The sequence below is a fragment of the Capsicum annuum genome, chromosome 3, assembly GCF_002878395.1.
Source record: "Capsicum annuum cultivar UCD-10X-F1 chromosome 3, UCD10Xv1.1, whole genome shotgun sequence".
NCBI classification, from domain to species: domain Eukaryota; kingdom Viridiplantae; phylum Streptophyta; class Magnoliopsida; order Solanales; family Solanaceae; genus Capsicum; species Capsicum annuum.
Window position 1 is genome coordinate 265,733,011 of NC_061113.1, and position 16,739 is coordinate 265,749,749.

Sequence of the window (16,739 nt, forward strand, 5' to 3'; positions counted from 1 at the left end):
CAATTTCAAATGATCATAACTCCTTGTACAGGACGAACTGGGTGGCCTACTCTATATAAAATGATAGCTCTTTGAATTATCCTTCCAATGATACCAATTTCACCCAAATCTGATATCGGAGCAAAGAGTTATGCTCGATCTACTTTAGCTTATCAAAACAGTCCATCAAAGGACAGATTTGACATTATTTAAATTTTAAAGGCATTTTGGTCTTTTCCTATTATATTGTGGACGGGAATATGTGTATATATACATGTATATGAGTTCAAAAACTCATTTGCATCATCAATCATTGAGAAAGAACAAACCCTAGCCAAATTTGACCATTAAATTACTTTTGATTCAACCGTAGAAATTCCAAAGTAATCCGATAATTGCGTTTGTCATCTCGAGAGCTTCGAACGGCACCTATTATTTGTGCAAACAGGATTGCATAATCAAGAGGTGAATTCTAAGGTATGAATATTATTTGCCTTTGTTCTTTTCCATATGTATATGTATGATAGAGGATTATATGTATTGGATGTTATTAAAAGGTGATGGAAATAAGGTTATGGACTATTTTGCATGGTTTGGTTGTATCGAATTGTGGAAGGTGGATATGGTAATTGAGTTATGGAAGGTGGATATGGTGATATACTATTGAATTGATGATTATTTATGTCTATGGCTCAATTTAATTTAATGGATTGGTTGGAAGGATAAATGAATTCAAACTTGATATTGAAGGATGTTGCATGAATATGCATGGCATGTGAATGTAATTGGAGTATAAGAGGGTTAAGGTGACACCCTTTATGGTGTAATTAAGGCTCACTACTTAACCACTAGTTTGGTGAATTCAAATCATTACATTGTGACGTTTGATTGCTAATACTAGATTGCTATATATGTTCATTGTAGATAAGTAGTCCAAAAAGACGGAAAGTCCATTTGGGACTAGTATTGAAGGTTAACAGTCAGGTATGTAAAGCATACTCTATACCATATCTTTGGCATGAAAGACTCTATACCATATCTTTGGCATGAAAGTGAACAATTGTTCTATTAAGAAAGTTTCCAAAGTTGTTCAATAACATGTGATCCATAATGGTTTTGTATGATGTCCTACGTTACCAATGAACTTGTTTCCACCCTACAAGATGTCAAGACATTCCAATACTTACTTGTTTTCCAAATCTTACATGTTTATTGCACTAATGAATGTCATAAGGTATCCGGTTACTCAAACAAGATACATGTTCTATTAATGACTCCAAAACGTTTCATTGATATACCAATAAGTTCCTACTTCATTGTTATGGCATTGATGACTCCAAAACACTTCATTGATGTGCCAATGAGTTCTTACTTCATTGTTATTGCATTGATGGTCTATTTATATGTCTCTTATTGATGTATCATTGTTTCAAAGTATCAAAAATGTGGTGCGACCGAAATAACAATCTCAAAGATTAATTGAACTAAGTGATGGAAGTTCTCTCTTATCGGGTGGTATCCCAGGGGAACAAGCCTATCATGGGTCGATCCCTATTTATGTGTTTATGGGTGGTATCTCAGGGGCATAAGCCTATCATGGGTCGATCACAGTTGATATGTACTGGAGGTAGCCTAATGGTCACAGTACAGTACAATAATGATTACAAAGATGATAAGAACGAAGGTAAAGTGATTGTATAAATACAATGTACAGGTTGTCACAAGTTCTAGTAAGTGTGGTTCACTCCTATTATGAGTTATTCACTTGTTTCTGATTTCTATTGAGCTCCTATATCATATGTGATTATCTACAGCTTTACATACTCAGTACATATTTCGTACTGACGTCCCCCACGGGGGACCTGCATTTCATGCTGCAGGCACAGGTACCTCAGCTCATACACCGCACAAGTAGGAGCCAGGATATCCAGCTGCTTTTGGTGAGCTCCAGTTTGCTTTGGGGCTTTCCGTGTCATATCCAGTCACTTTTGGTATTGTATAGAAGTTAGTTATATGGCGGGGTGTGTCCCGACCTTAGTTAAACTCTGTGTGTTGTCTAGAGGCTTTGTAGACCTAATGTACAGTCAAGGTGGTGTTTTGTTAATAGAAGTGATGGCTCCAATGGCCAAGTATTGTAGATACATATATATGTGTGCTCGAGATTATACATGTGATTATTCCCTTTTATATGCGACATAATGTTGTCCGAATTTTGGGTTGTCATAGAGGTATGCATGGGAAGTGTAAGGTTATGAGTTGGTTCTCCCGGGCCTCCTCGATTACGGGTGTCAGTCCGCCCCAATAGGATTTGAGGCGCGACATTAAGGCATGAATATAAACTGTATGTCCACTCCTGGCCCGTAAAAGTATAAACTGTGTATGGCTAAAAAAAAATGAAGTCCGCTAGGTTAAAAACCTCGAAAGAGGCGGCCTAGGAAAATGTTAGGACACAAAAAAAAATACTCACCCAGAACTACGTTGTGACTTGATCCTCTTTACTGAGGTACATAGGTGGTTGGAATCTCATTCCGAGTTCAGTCGCATAAGTGTAAAAAAAAAATATGTTCCTACAGTATCCTCCATATGAATGCCGAATATGAAACTATTCTAATTAAATTTTGGACTTACTCAAAATATTTGTGATTCAATTCGGGCAACCAGTCGAAAAGAAAATGAGTTCCTACAATGGGATTTGGAATGCTAAAGTTCTCCAAGCCTACAACTAAAAGAATCCCAAAATTTTCATGCCATAAGGTGGACAAGATTTGTCCTTTTGCACCTTAAGCTGACCTCTAAGGAGTTTATCCTTAAAGTATATCAAAATTTTCATGCCTTAAGGTGGACAAGATTTGTCCATTTGCACCTTAAGCTGGCATCTAACGGGTTAATTCTTAAAGGATATCGAAATGCCCATGCCTTAAGGTGGACAAGATTTGTCCCTTTGCACCTTAAGTTGGCCTCTAACGGGTTTATCCTTAAAAGGATATCAAAATTTTCATGCCTTAAGGTGGACAAGATTTGTCCCTTTGCACCTTAAGCTGGCCTCTAACGGGTTTATTCTTAAGGATATCGAAATGTCCATGCCTTAAGGTGGACAAAATTTGTCCCTTTGCACCTTAAGCTGACCTCTAACGAGTTTATCCTTAAAGGATATCAAAAATTTTATGCCTTAAGGTGGACAAGATTTGTCCCTTTGCACCTTAAGCTGGCCTCTCACGGGTTTATCCTTAAAAAGATATCAAAATTTCCATGCCTTAAGGTGGACAAAATTTGTCCCTTTGAACTTTAAACTGATCATTAAAGAGTGTCCATACTTAAAGAAGAAGGCCATTGCATAAGTGCATCAATAAAATAGCCTATACTTAAAGAAGACCATTGCATAAATGCATCAATAAAAGGACTCATACTTAAAGAAGACCATTGCATGAGTGCATCAATTAAAGGGCTCATACTTACAGAATATCATTGCATAAGTGCATCGATGAAAGGGCTCATATTTAAAGAAAACCATTGCATCTTCAAGCAAAATCTTTCGGTCTTAAGGTGACTGAGGCGAAGTTAGACTCTCGCACCTTAAGTCGATGTCCACAGTTTTCAAGCAAAGTCTTTCGGTCTTAAGGTGACGGAGACGAAGTTAAACTCTCGCACCTTCAGCGGATCAATTGTTGTCTTTTGGTCTTAAGGTGACGGAGGCGAATTTAAACTCTCGTACCTTAAGCAGGTGTCCACCGTATTCAAGCAAAGTCTTTCGATCTTAAGGTGACGGAGGCGAAGTTAAACTCTCGCACCTTAAGCTGGACAATTGTTGCATGTTGCTATCTATTTCAATTCTCAAAAAATAAAAATAAAATAAAAAAGGAAACAAGAAAAAAAGTAAAAACATAAATAGAAAGGATGTTACCTGTCAGAGCGTTGCGATCTTAAAAGTTGTATATCACCAACTTGGATTGAGAGAAGAAGACTTGACAAGAATAAAGCAATCAAAACGCTCTTTGGTGATGATGGTCCCACATCAAGAAATAAATTAGTTGGTGAAGCGATGTAAATCTGAAATCCTCTGTCAGACAACATATAAGATCGCCTTCAAAAAATTATCCAGAACAGTCCAAGAAGTTGTAAAATTTAAATTTTGGATATGTTATACATGCATGTTTCTAGCATCTATAAGATTAAGCGGATAATAATTTTGATACTCTCACATTGAGGTATAATTTTTTTGGTGATATCGTGTAAATCTAAAATTGTTGATGCATCAAAACTCAATATTGATTTCGGAATAACACCTGAAAATATCTCGATCGTATTAAATTATGAATTTTAGATATGTTATATATCTGTGTCTAGTTTCACAAGAATCAAGAGACTTATGATTTCATCTTTCCTACTTCAAGATATGAAAGTTTTAGTAAAGATGGGCAGATCTAAAATTTTCAGAATGATAAAATTCAGGGTTAACTTCAAAAAAATTATAGAGAATTATATTGAAGGAATTTAAAGATGAATTTTGGATATGTTATAGATCTCAAAGTCTAGTTTCTGAAATATTAAATGATTTATGATTTTGATATTCCTACAATTAGATATGAATTTTCTACCACTAACATGTTATGCTGAAAAAAAGTGACAAAAATAAGAGAAAAGTATGAGGGAAAGAAATTACCTCAATATTGTTGATGGCTTGAAAATCCCGAAATTGATATTGAAAAGTGGGGAAGCTACCTCTTTTTATAGAATTGTAGGATGGATGTTTTCTTCTCCAATATAAATTCAAATTGGAATAACTTCTATCTCCAAATTCAAACGGGAGATTGTTTCTTTCTCTAATATAAATTCAGATTGGAATAGCTTCCATCTCCAAATTCAAATTGGAGATTGTTTTCTTCTCCCACACAAATTCAAATTTGAGGTTATTTCCTTCTTCCATACAAATTCAAATTGGAGGTTGTTTCCTTCTGCCATACAAATTCAAATTGGAGGTTCTTTCCTTCTCCAATCTAAGTTCAAATCGGAAGAGTTTTATTCCTGATTAAGTAAGGCGATGAAAAAGTCTTCCAAAATCTGTTTGAAATTGAATATCATGTCTCACCAATGGGTCTTAAGTGTAGCGATTCATGAAAAAGGATAAGAGAGTTTTGAAAGGCAATATCAATATGGTTCGGATTTAAATTTTTTAATGAGGTATTCATATGTATGAAAATCGTAGAAGCACGACGGAAACATGTTAAAATAATCATACTTCAAGAATAGTCTCCAAAATATTAAATGTCTCGACATGTCTTGAAGTAGGGGCATTTGTGGGCGATGCAATTTTATTAAATTTAAATCCGTACAAAATTCGAATTATATTAAATTCAAAATATATTAGTACCAAACAAATATTGTGGATTAATAATAGTATAAATAACATAAATACCAACCTTTTAAAAGTAATTACACTCTCTCCCACTTTTTTAATTACTTTATTCTCTCTTCCTATTAATATATATAACATAGCCCACATATACATAGCATTCTCTGTATATGTGGGATTTTTGTAATATGTTTAGGGAATTGAGATTTTTTGTAATATTGAAAACATAAGTTGTGTATTTGTGTAATTTTTAGTTAATATAATTAAATTAATTATTTAAGTCCAAACATATATGGGTTTAATTAAAGACCAATTTTTATTGGGCTAGCCCATTGATTTGGGCTACAAATGATGAGTCCACTTTAATAAGCCCAAGATATTGTCATATTATAGAGGCCCAAATAAGCGCCACGTGTCAAATGACGTGGTATGCCAAGTCAAGTGAAGGAGCCAATAGGACCATGCCACATGTCAAAATGATGCAGCAGGTCCATGAAATAAAAGTCCATAAAAAGGCGTCGCATCACTTAAATTTGATTGATTAAAGGAAAGTCATATTCATCATGACTCTTCCTTTCCTACAACTATAAATATAAATAGGGAGCTTATAATTCAGAAAAGGACCCTCTGAACTCTAACAAAAAGCAAAAGAAAGCTCGTGAATCAAAAGTCGCAATTTCTCTAAAAAACTCAAGCATTCAAATCAAGTTCATCAAGATTCAAGATCAAGACCGCAATATTCAAGAACAAATTCAAAAGCCCTTGAATTCAAGATCAAGTCCTTCAAATCAACAAATCAAGTTCAAATTCAAGATCAAGCTTCAAGCCCTTGAATTTATATTTGAAAAAGTGAATCAGAGGATTCATAGAGATTGTAACGCTCACATATTGAAGTCAATAAATTGATTGTTGAAATATTTTCTTGTCTCGAATTATTTATTTTTTGGTCTCAAAATTTTACTATCCAACACAATGTTAACGAAAAAAAGAACATGTTACAATATGTTGTCTTTTCCAAGAAGTCCCATTAAAACACATTTTGATTTTGCCCAAATATTAGGCCAAAAAAGACTATTCATCCTAGAAGTCAAAATAATTATAAAGAATAAAATGTGTGAGAAATAAGTAGGGAATTAAATGAAAATTGCCGTACTGATTTTAGTGATGGGCTTTAGGGATCACTGTGGGCTGGATAGTACTCAACTGCTCTATGGTCATTTCACTTGGGCCTACAACTTGCAAAACCTAGTATTTCAACTTCAACTTGATTGTTTGCAAATTAATATTCATTATCCATTCTTTCAAGTTGCAAGTTAAAAAAAAAGGGAAAGGACAAAAATGTCCACTCGCTAAAACTAATTCCAACTAAATAGCCATTACAATTTAATTCGCTCTAATCAACTACTAAACTAATTTTATTTTATAGCCATTGATTATTTTGCATGCCAGTCACTTCACGTTTTTTCCCATTTTTTTAAAATAAAAACGCTAGTTCATTTTATTTTTTTAATCTTGATATTTTTTTATATGTTCCATTTTTTTTAATTTGATGTTTCATTCTATTATAAAAAAATCGCTGCTCTTTTGTGTTTTTTCACTGTTTTTATACTTTTTTTTTGTAACTTTTTAAATTTTTCTTAAAAATCTATTCTTTTTTTTAAATTAACATAACTACAATTGTTGTACGTTGGAACATGCATTATGTCTATTTATGAAAGTGTAACAATAGAGTATAGAGACAGCATGTGCCCAATTGGACCAAATGACTAAAAAAAGAAATTAAATTTAGCCGACAGATTACATTTGTCCACCTTTTCAAATTGTGATCATTTTTAAAAAAAATAGCCACCCCATATCCTTTTTTCTTTAAAAAAATGATATTAATTCAAGTGAAATGATAATATCACTCACAGATTTTTCAATATCTTTTTTCAAGTGAAATTCATAGTCAGACACAAATGCAAGTTCCAAAATCTTTATTTGTTTTTTTTAAAATTGAAAGTGGTCCAAGACAACTGAAATGTCAAAGCAAAACTAAAGAAACAGAGCCAACGCTGGTCAAACCCAATATCTTTTGTTAACTTTACTTCTACTCCTTTTTCTTTTTTCTTTTTTCTTTTTTTTTTTTTGAGGGGAGGAGAGGGAGGTGTAACACTTTTTAAAATAAATAACCCAAGTTTGAGGTTTTGTCAAAAAGTGGTCAGTCAGGTATACTATTTTCTCTTTATAGTCATTTCCTAATTTGGATCATTTTGGCTCATGTAGTTTAGATACAATCCATGTACAACACTAATAAAATTCATATATAATACTGATATAGTTTCCAACTTGGGTCTTTCGGTCCTTTTAAAAATATTTAAGTTTTTTTTTTTGCTATAAATTTTTTAACTGAAAAATATTCTGTTTTTTTATTGTTTAGAAATAATAATTAAATATAATTATATAAAAACGGTATAATTGTTATATAGAATATCTATCTATATAAGATATATGTATAAAATTATATAATTCTATAAAATATATATATATATATATATATATATATATATATATATATATATATATATATATATATTGTATAAAAATTATATAATTGTTGTATAAAATGTTTTAAAAAAAGTACAATTACTGTATAAATTGTGTATCAAAACTGTAATTTTCGTATAGAATATTTATATGTATAAGATATATATAGAGAGAAACTGTAAAGAAGGTGTGTAGAAACGATATAGAACAAGCCAGCAAATTGAAATGGTTAGAAAGTGAAATTTAAGTTCCATGATCATTTTCGTGAAAATAGTTTAATTTGAAGTGTCGTTTCTATATTTTCCTTTTTTTTTTTTTCCAACTTCAACCAAATATTGTCGAAATGTCTAAAAAAAATTTATCCAGCTATAAATATGGTCTATACAAACCCAAAAGAATAAGGATAGAATACTAGGAACATGGAAAAATCCCCGAAAAACTGGAGTGAACAATATAAATGGGCCAGGGGCTCATTGTTGTGTCAGGGGCCTGGGCCCTGATGTTTCTTTACTTCCTTTAGCAAAGTCTTTGAAAGCCCAAATATGGGCCTGATCAATTTTTTTTGAAAGATTGGGCAATCTAGTAAATATAAACCTTACATAAATTATCCCTAATTATTCTCTATCCTTATTCTTTATTAAATTACAAATAATCCATTATATTGCAATCTTCTGATATATAATTAGCATTCGGATACATAATTTTAAACTTTAAGAATGTAAAGTTAATTACTTCATTTTTACTCGGATACATAATTAGCATCCAGATACATAATTTTGATACTGAGATACATCCATTTCTGAAATTATTTGATCGAGATACATAATATATTAACTAGATCAAAAGGACATAAATAATTAAATTTATGTTTTTGAAAATTTATGAGTTTGTAGATGTATTCAACTGCTTTATAAAAAAAAAGGATGTAACTAATTAATAAAAAGGATAGAGATTTTATGCAGTTTAGTAAGAATAAGTCGTGGTGTTATGTAATTTTTTTCAATATGATATGCTTAAGGAAGATGAGTGGTAATTTAGTAGTTGGATTCAAATGTCTACCGAAAACGGTCTCTCCACGATATAGGAGTAAAGTTTACGTACATCATAACCTCCTCATATTCCACTTGTGAAATTACACGGGGTATGTTATTGTTGTTGTTGAAGTGTTTGATTAAAATCACATCTGCAGTCTACTTTATGTATTTTTTTCCTTTCTACTTTAAGCTCTCCATATCATAAGCCTTTTTTCATAGCTAATTCTATTTTAGTGATGGGTTATTATAAAATTGTGTTAGCTACAATCAATTTAGCGATGAAGTTCATAGATATAGTAGATAGTTACAAATATTGTGATTTTAAGGTGTAAATGAGAAACCTCAAACTCGAACTTCTTTAATAAGATTCTATTATTCTAGCATACAATAGAGTTATTCTATCTCTATTCAGTTACTTTTGTTATTTTCACTTCATAATTATCCATCTTTTCAAGCTTAATACAACACCACCCAGGCTCAACTGGGTACGTTTATTTTTCTAAAAAAAAAAAAAAAAAAGAAACACACACACAAAAATAAATGCTAGCTTTACGTAAAGGAAGCTGAAAATTAATAAACAGTTGTAGAAAAAATAATGAGAAGTGATCGATTGAAACTGACCTGAAATTATGTCCAAATAATGTTACTCTTTCCTCCTCCACTTCTTCCATAACGTGTACATTATTTCAAGCTGATGAAAAATATGATAAGTAGCATTTAGCTTCCAAAAATTTTAAGAATATTATATATTGTGCTTTGTGAAGGAAAAATAAAAACATATACTAGCATTAACTTCCAAAATCTTCTCTCAAATTCAAAAACCTCTAGTATTATATTATAAATTATAATAAGCTACCTTATTTTGCTTCACATAAGATTTTCTCTAGAAAAATTGTACTATATAGTATGAGAAAGCCTCTAGCACATCAGGTATCTACCAAGTGGTTAAGGCCATGATGCTCTTCATTAGGGGGACTCAAAAATTTCTATATATACACTAAAATAAAATAGTAAAAAGAGTATATCTTATATGTGGATGTGCGAACAAAAGTCTCACATCGATAACTGAAAGGATTGAAAAACTATATAAAAGGTGCACATCACTTAATAATGTGAGGCTTTTCGAAATAAATTAAAATCGTGAAGACTTGATCCAAAACGGACAATATTATACCACCATGTAAGAGTGTCTTTGAATTGATTGAGCTTAACTGACATTATGCATATATAGCGATTCTCGCCCCCTCGTAGATATGCCCCTGACCATAAATATAATCCGTAGGTGAACAGATGACTCATGCTTCTATGTTGAATAGGTGCACACATGAACTACAACTCTAAACCAGGGCCGGGTTTAATAAATGATAAGAGAACTCAAAGAAGAAGAAAAAAAAAGGTGGTGTAATTAATAGTAATATGAAAGAAGAAGGTGGATAGCGGCACGTAATTTTGATGGGACAATTTTTTCCAACAAATCCCTAAAAGAGAGATTGCATTTGTCAGTCAGTTTATCACCCGGCCTATAGATAGAGTACGTACATACATCATCATTACTATACATATACTACCCCTACTGGAAAATATTGAAAGTTTGATATTCAGCGGTGAATCTCAAAATTCAAAAAGCGACACATAAATAGAGATATGGGGTAAATTAAAATTAACGGTAGAATTTACTTTCACTCGTATCGAACCTCAATGTAAGCGACACGGCTTTTTTCGATTATAATGCTGGTCAGGGGTGAACAAAGCAGAACCACAAATAGTATCAAACTGCAAATGGAGTCAAATAGAACAAGAAAATCAGCTAATGATTTGGTGTTGAAAAAAAAACTCGACTAAAATTGATCTGGTGTTGAAAAATATAAAACTCGACTAGAATTGATTTAGTTTGATTTTAACTAATAAAAGTCGAATCAGACTAGACCAACCCGGTATTACATTTATACAATTTTTTAAAATATTTGATATATAAAAATATTTATTATGGTGTATTCATAAATATTTCTTTATCTTTTTCATTATTTTTATCTTTTGATATATTATTTCAAGATTAAACTTAGAATTTTGAATGATACAATAAATTATATAGGCGATAGATATTAATAACTCTAATAAAACTCAAACAATATTGATGTTAATGAAAATATTCAATTAAAATGCTAGGAATATAATGATATTGAATATCTATTCTTTAGTTTTGCATAAATACATAACCTAAGGTTGTTTTTTTTAGATTTAGCCATGTAATTAATACTAAGTAGACATATTCTAGCATGACTTAATATTTTTAAATTATCATTATTTTTGTTGTGACTTATTAATATGTAATATTTATCTTATAAGATTTTATTATTATTTTTGTTAAATATTTTGTGGTCATCACTCATCTCATATTTGTGTTACTTTTTAAAAAACACCTAAAATAGTTGTATTTTGTTAGGACAAAAGAAATATTTGAAGAACAAGTTAAATATATATTTATATGAAGACTTTAACGAAAAAATTTCAAGAAAATTTGAAGAAATTAAAAAATGGTTTGAAAAATTCGAATTTTATGGGTTTAGTTTGGTTTATTTTAATTTTACTTTATTGTCACGACTCAAATGGTCATGAGTGACACCCCCACTAATCTTTTTGTGGGAGAACCATCTAAACTGAATTATTTCCCAACCACTTAGTCAATGTTAAGATGATATTATCATAAAATCAACATAATAATAATAATTCAAGGCTAATCACTATTAATGCGAAAGTCACACAAACAACTTACTAAAATCCCTAAGACCCGAAGTCATCGTACAAGAACTACTAACAAAGATCATGTCTGAGAGATATCCAGTATAAAGTAAATAAGGAATGTTTCGTTGCCCGAAAGATAGACAATAACAAATAAGATGACCTGTGACAGTCTGGAGACGGAATGCTCACCCTTGGATCAAGATATGCTATCAAACTTTAGAAGTAAGGTCATGTCTGAGCCTTTAGAACACTTTCTACACTCAACAAAAGAATAATACAGGGTAGTATCAGTACAAACCACTATGTACCGGTAGGTATCATAGGCCAACTCAATTTAATAACATGTGCACAACATAAATCAAATAACAAGTAGACAAACATCGTCACATAACACATATTCAATGAATCAATAATACAGCAACAACAGGTCAAACAGTTCTCATAAACAAGATACATAAGCATCAAGAGTATCAACCATACTGTAAACATCCACGGAATTGACACAAAAATGTACGCACGTGCTATGGGACTTATTTTTTCCCAAATAGTCATGACCTGCAGGGAACAATCTATGTTCATGTACCATACCGGTGTGGTACCCGATCCAACATATACATATCCGTACCGGCGTGGTACCCGATCCAACATATACATATCCGTACCGGCGTGATACCCGATCCAACATATACATATCCATACCGGCGTGGTACCCGATCCAACATATACATATCCGATCCATACCGGCGCGGTACCCGATCCAACATAAACATATTTGTACCAGCAGCATGGTACCCGATCCAACATAAACATATCCGTACCGGCATGGTAATATACATATCCGTACCGGCGTGGTACCCAATCCAACATAAACATATCTGTACTGGTACCCGATCCAACATAAACATATCCGCACCGGCGTGTTACCCGATTCAACATATACAAGTATTATCAATATCAATTTACGAAACCTCACAGCATACAACACAATGCATTAAGTTTACAAGTACACTTAAAGTCATAAGACAATTCCATCGAGTAAATTTTCAATAAATATTTATACACGAATCAACAATCCAAACATCTAGAATTTTAAGCATGTCCGAATACCAATCCACAAGTATCCAATTTAGGAGCATACACACAATTAAGTCGAGTCTAAACTCTAAGTAAACCGTAACCTACATCAACCGAAAAATCTAAATGAAAGCTAATTTGCAATAATCTTACCCTTCCGTAAAGTCTTCGAATAATCAATATCTGTTCAATTGTATAAATCCCATAAGAGATGAATCTAGTGACACCCATTTTATAATTTCTTACACACGAATTACCCTGTGCCAAAACTAATTCTATCGTAAACTTTAATTGATGATTTCACATGAGAAACCTCGAATTTGCAGCCAATTAAGAAAAACGGCCACTGTAATACTAATTACCATTTACAAAATTCATTATCTAAGATCAAATTCATCATCATAGTCCAATCATTAATAATAGATTGCCCTATCATTAGCTAATATCCCAAATATAATTTTTAATTGTTATTAATCATTAAAGAAAACCCAAAAATACATTTTAATTCATAAATGCTGTCAAAGCACTGAAACGCTAAAGATGCCAATGTCACTGCATAATTTTTCCATCTCTTCTCTTTTTCTTTTGTCATTATTAAGGAATTATTAATTAATTTTTATAACCTATCTAATATACAATTCACACACAAACCTAACAAAATCCACATTAAGGTAAACTTGTAATGGAGGCGTGCATACACATTATTCATTCTCTATAACTATTAACTTTATTCCACCCTAAAATCATTATAATAGTAATTGTTTTCACCATCAATTCATTAACTTTATTCCACCCCAAAATCATTATAATAGTAATTGTTTTCACCATCAATTCCTCCTAATCTGTTAGTTCACTCGTAGGAAAACCTTGTGAACACCTCACGGTATTATAGATATAGATCAATAGGTATATAGGAGTATGAAATAAATTCGAACTCAATTCTTATCTGAAACCACTGAGATTTTCCTCTTAAGTGAATGAAAACGGTAACTTACGCAGCACTCTCTTTTCCCGAAATATCTGTTGTTATTATTATATATTGTAAACCCTTCACACTTAATTTATTCTTACATTAACCATATAAGTAAGTAAATTATAACTTTGGCCCATTAAATTATTAATTAAATTAATTATCTAAAATACTCAACTAAGGACTTAACTCACCCAGAACACCTCAAGAATCGGTACTATCCATCCCCGTAAGTCATAAATCACGTATACAAATTATGGAGAGCGCTAAAATAGGAAAGATGAGAAAATTCCACAAAAGACCGGGAGGATCGTTACATTTATATACAAGTATCGGATATCTCCCCCGAAATTAAATTTAGACAGATTAGAAAAATCAATCAGTTGGCGCTTTGGTCATAAAATTTGGAGTTTGAATTTGAAATCAATGTTTGTTTATGAAACATAACCAATCTTCATGACATTGAAATTTTAAATTAGGATTTCTTTTTTTTTTTTCCATCCGGTGTTCAATGTCCGCATTGGAGCCCCGACTAATTCGGATCGCGTGTTGCAGGGCCCATTAAGGTGGCAACGTTCCCAACAGAGTTTTCTCCATACCCAGGGTCGAACCCTCGACCTCTGGTTAAGGATGGAGCAGCCCAATCCACTGCACCACAACCCATGTTGGTAAAAAAATCGGATTTCACATCTTAAGTTGTGATTTTAATATTTTTAGAAAAATATTAAATTCAACCTACAAATAAAATTATATTTTACAAGAAAAAATGAAATAATTACACATTAATGTAATCTCACAAGTTAAGTTTGAAGAGGATATTATATACACATCTTTATACTTATCGTGTAAAAATAGAGAAGTTGTTTTTTATAAATCCTTGGCTCAAGTGATGGCTGCAATCAATTTAACGATGCAATTGAAAGTTTAGGCTGATCTTAACGGGGTTATTAAGCAATATATGAGCAAAATTAAGAACTTAGAACTCAGTAAGCTACTATATACTTTTTCATATTTAATATAATAGGCTAATAAACTGTACACCTTAAGCTCGTTTATTTAAAAAAAAAGTCATGAATCAAAGCTCATCTATTGAAAGAAATAACTATGAAATTTATCATATATTTTTTTTGTTCTTATCCACTCCGTTTACTTGGTTAAAGTTTATAAACAATAAGATATTCTCTCTAGAATTTAAAAAATCTATAAATGGCTAATGACGGATTATAAGTTGGAAAATAATGAAAAATCTTTTCTAATTTTGTAGGGTTCGGGGGCAGGGGGTTAAGTTGTCAAACCAATGGTTAAATTATATTTGCTATAATTGGTTTTAATAATTAAAATCGATCAAATATACTTGATTTTGATTTTCTCAGCATGTTTGGCACCAACATCAACAACTCCACCAGCAACACCCCCAAAAGAAGTACCCGGATCTATTGCAGTAGGTTGGTTATGAAGACCTCAACATTAGGCTGACCTTGCCTAACTGCTCTTCTTTTGGTTGTTTCTCCAGCCAATTCCTTCTTTGTTAACTCCACCGTTGGGTCTTCTATTGTATCAACAAGACCTAGAGTAATAAAAGAAGTCATCCCCAACTCATGCTCACTAGGCATAATCCATGGATGCATAACCTATTAAAAAGGACAAATATATTTAAATAACAATTTGCAGTCAGTTGGGTTACATATTAACACCGACAACTTATGCAACAGATGATCACTCTAAGGGGCGTGACGTAAAAAAAACATACTCTAATACAAGCACTAGAGATTGCTTTCATGACTCAAATTGAAACTATTTAATTGGTGCTTCAACACTCTCCTCCCGAATTAACATTATAGATACACATAAATTAAAAACACTATATTATTTTTCATTTGCCCTTAAATTCATTAGACTTTATTACTTTGCAATTTTAGAGGAACAAATTAGAAGACAACTTTTGTTACCATCTATGGTAATCTCGTATTAGATTTAGTACTAAATAAAATGATAATACATGTGACAGTAGATTCAAATATAAAAGTGTTAAATAAATGTGACAGTATACATGTCAAGTAGAAATGAAAGTCTAAATAAAATGATAATACATGTGATAGTAGATTCAAATAAGAAAGTATTAAATAAACGTGACAGTTCACATGTCAAGTAAACTCATAATGTGAAGACAATACATACATAAACACGACAATACACGTGAAATAGATAGACTCATAACAAGAAAACATTAGATAAACGTGACAAGTAGACCCGCGCACTACTATAAATTACACAAATATTCCTGTTAAAGTTGCTTAGGCTAATTCAGCGGAAACATCCTTCCTTTCTTTTTCCAGTTTTGCTTTTGCAATGGAAAACAACACCAATGAGGTTAGGCAGGAAATTGAAATGACATTGATTGATTCTGAACTTAAAATGAAACTAGAAGAGCGTCAACGCAATCAGCATGCTGAGGAAAAATCAAACGTCTTTGGCGCATTTGAAGATCTTCTTAAGGAGTTACAAGAAAAACAACGACGACTTATGTATAAAGTCACTCTGGCTCAGAAGTACCGCTAGATGGATACAGATCTAAGCAGTTGCGGGCTATCAAGTTTGAGGTGGCCAAACTTAAAAAAGAAACAAGTTGTGGAGCTAGGCAATCATTCATTTAGATGAGGTTTTAGACTACAAGAAGGTTATGAAATTCATATTTTATTTAGTTTTTCATTTGTTTCATCATAGTATTTAATGATGCTTTGTATTTTTAGATTGATAAATAGTGGAGATCTTTTATTAAATTAGTGAACAATGTGAAAGTGAAGCATCAAGAAAATTCTTGTGTATTCGTTTGTATTTTTTCATGTTTTCATCTTTCACAAAATTATTCGATTGATTGTTCGAGTCTGTAACTATTTGCCCACCAAAGTGAAGAAAAAACTATTTGAAGCGGCTTCATCAGATGATTATGCAAGGAAAAACTAGATAGTCTAGAGAGAAAAATAAATAAATAAATAAATAAAGGAATTTTGGATTGGTATGGACAAAAAACTTCGAATTGATTGGATAGTTCAAATATAGTTTT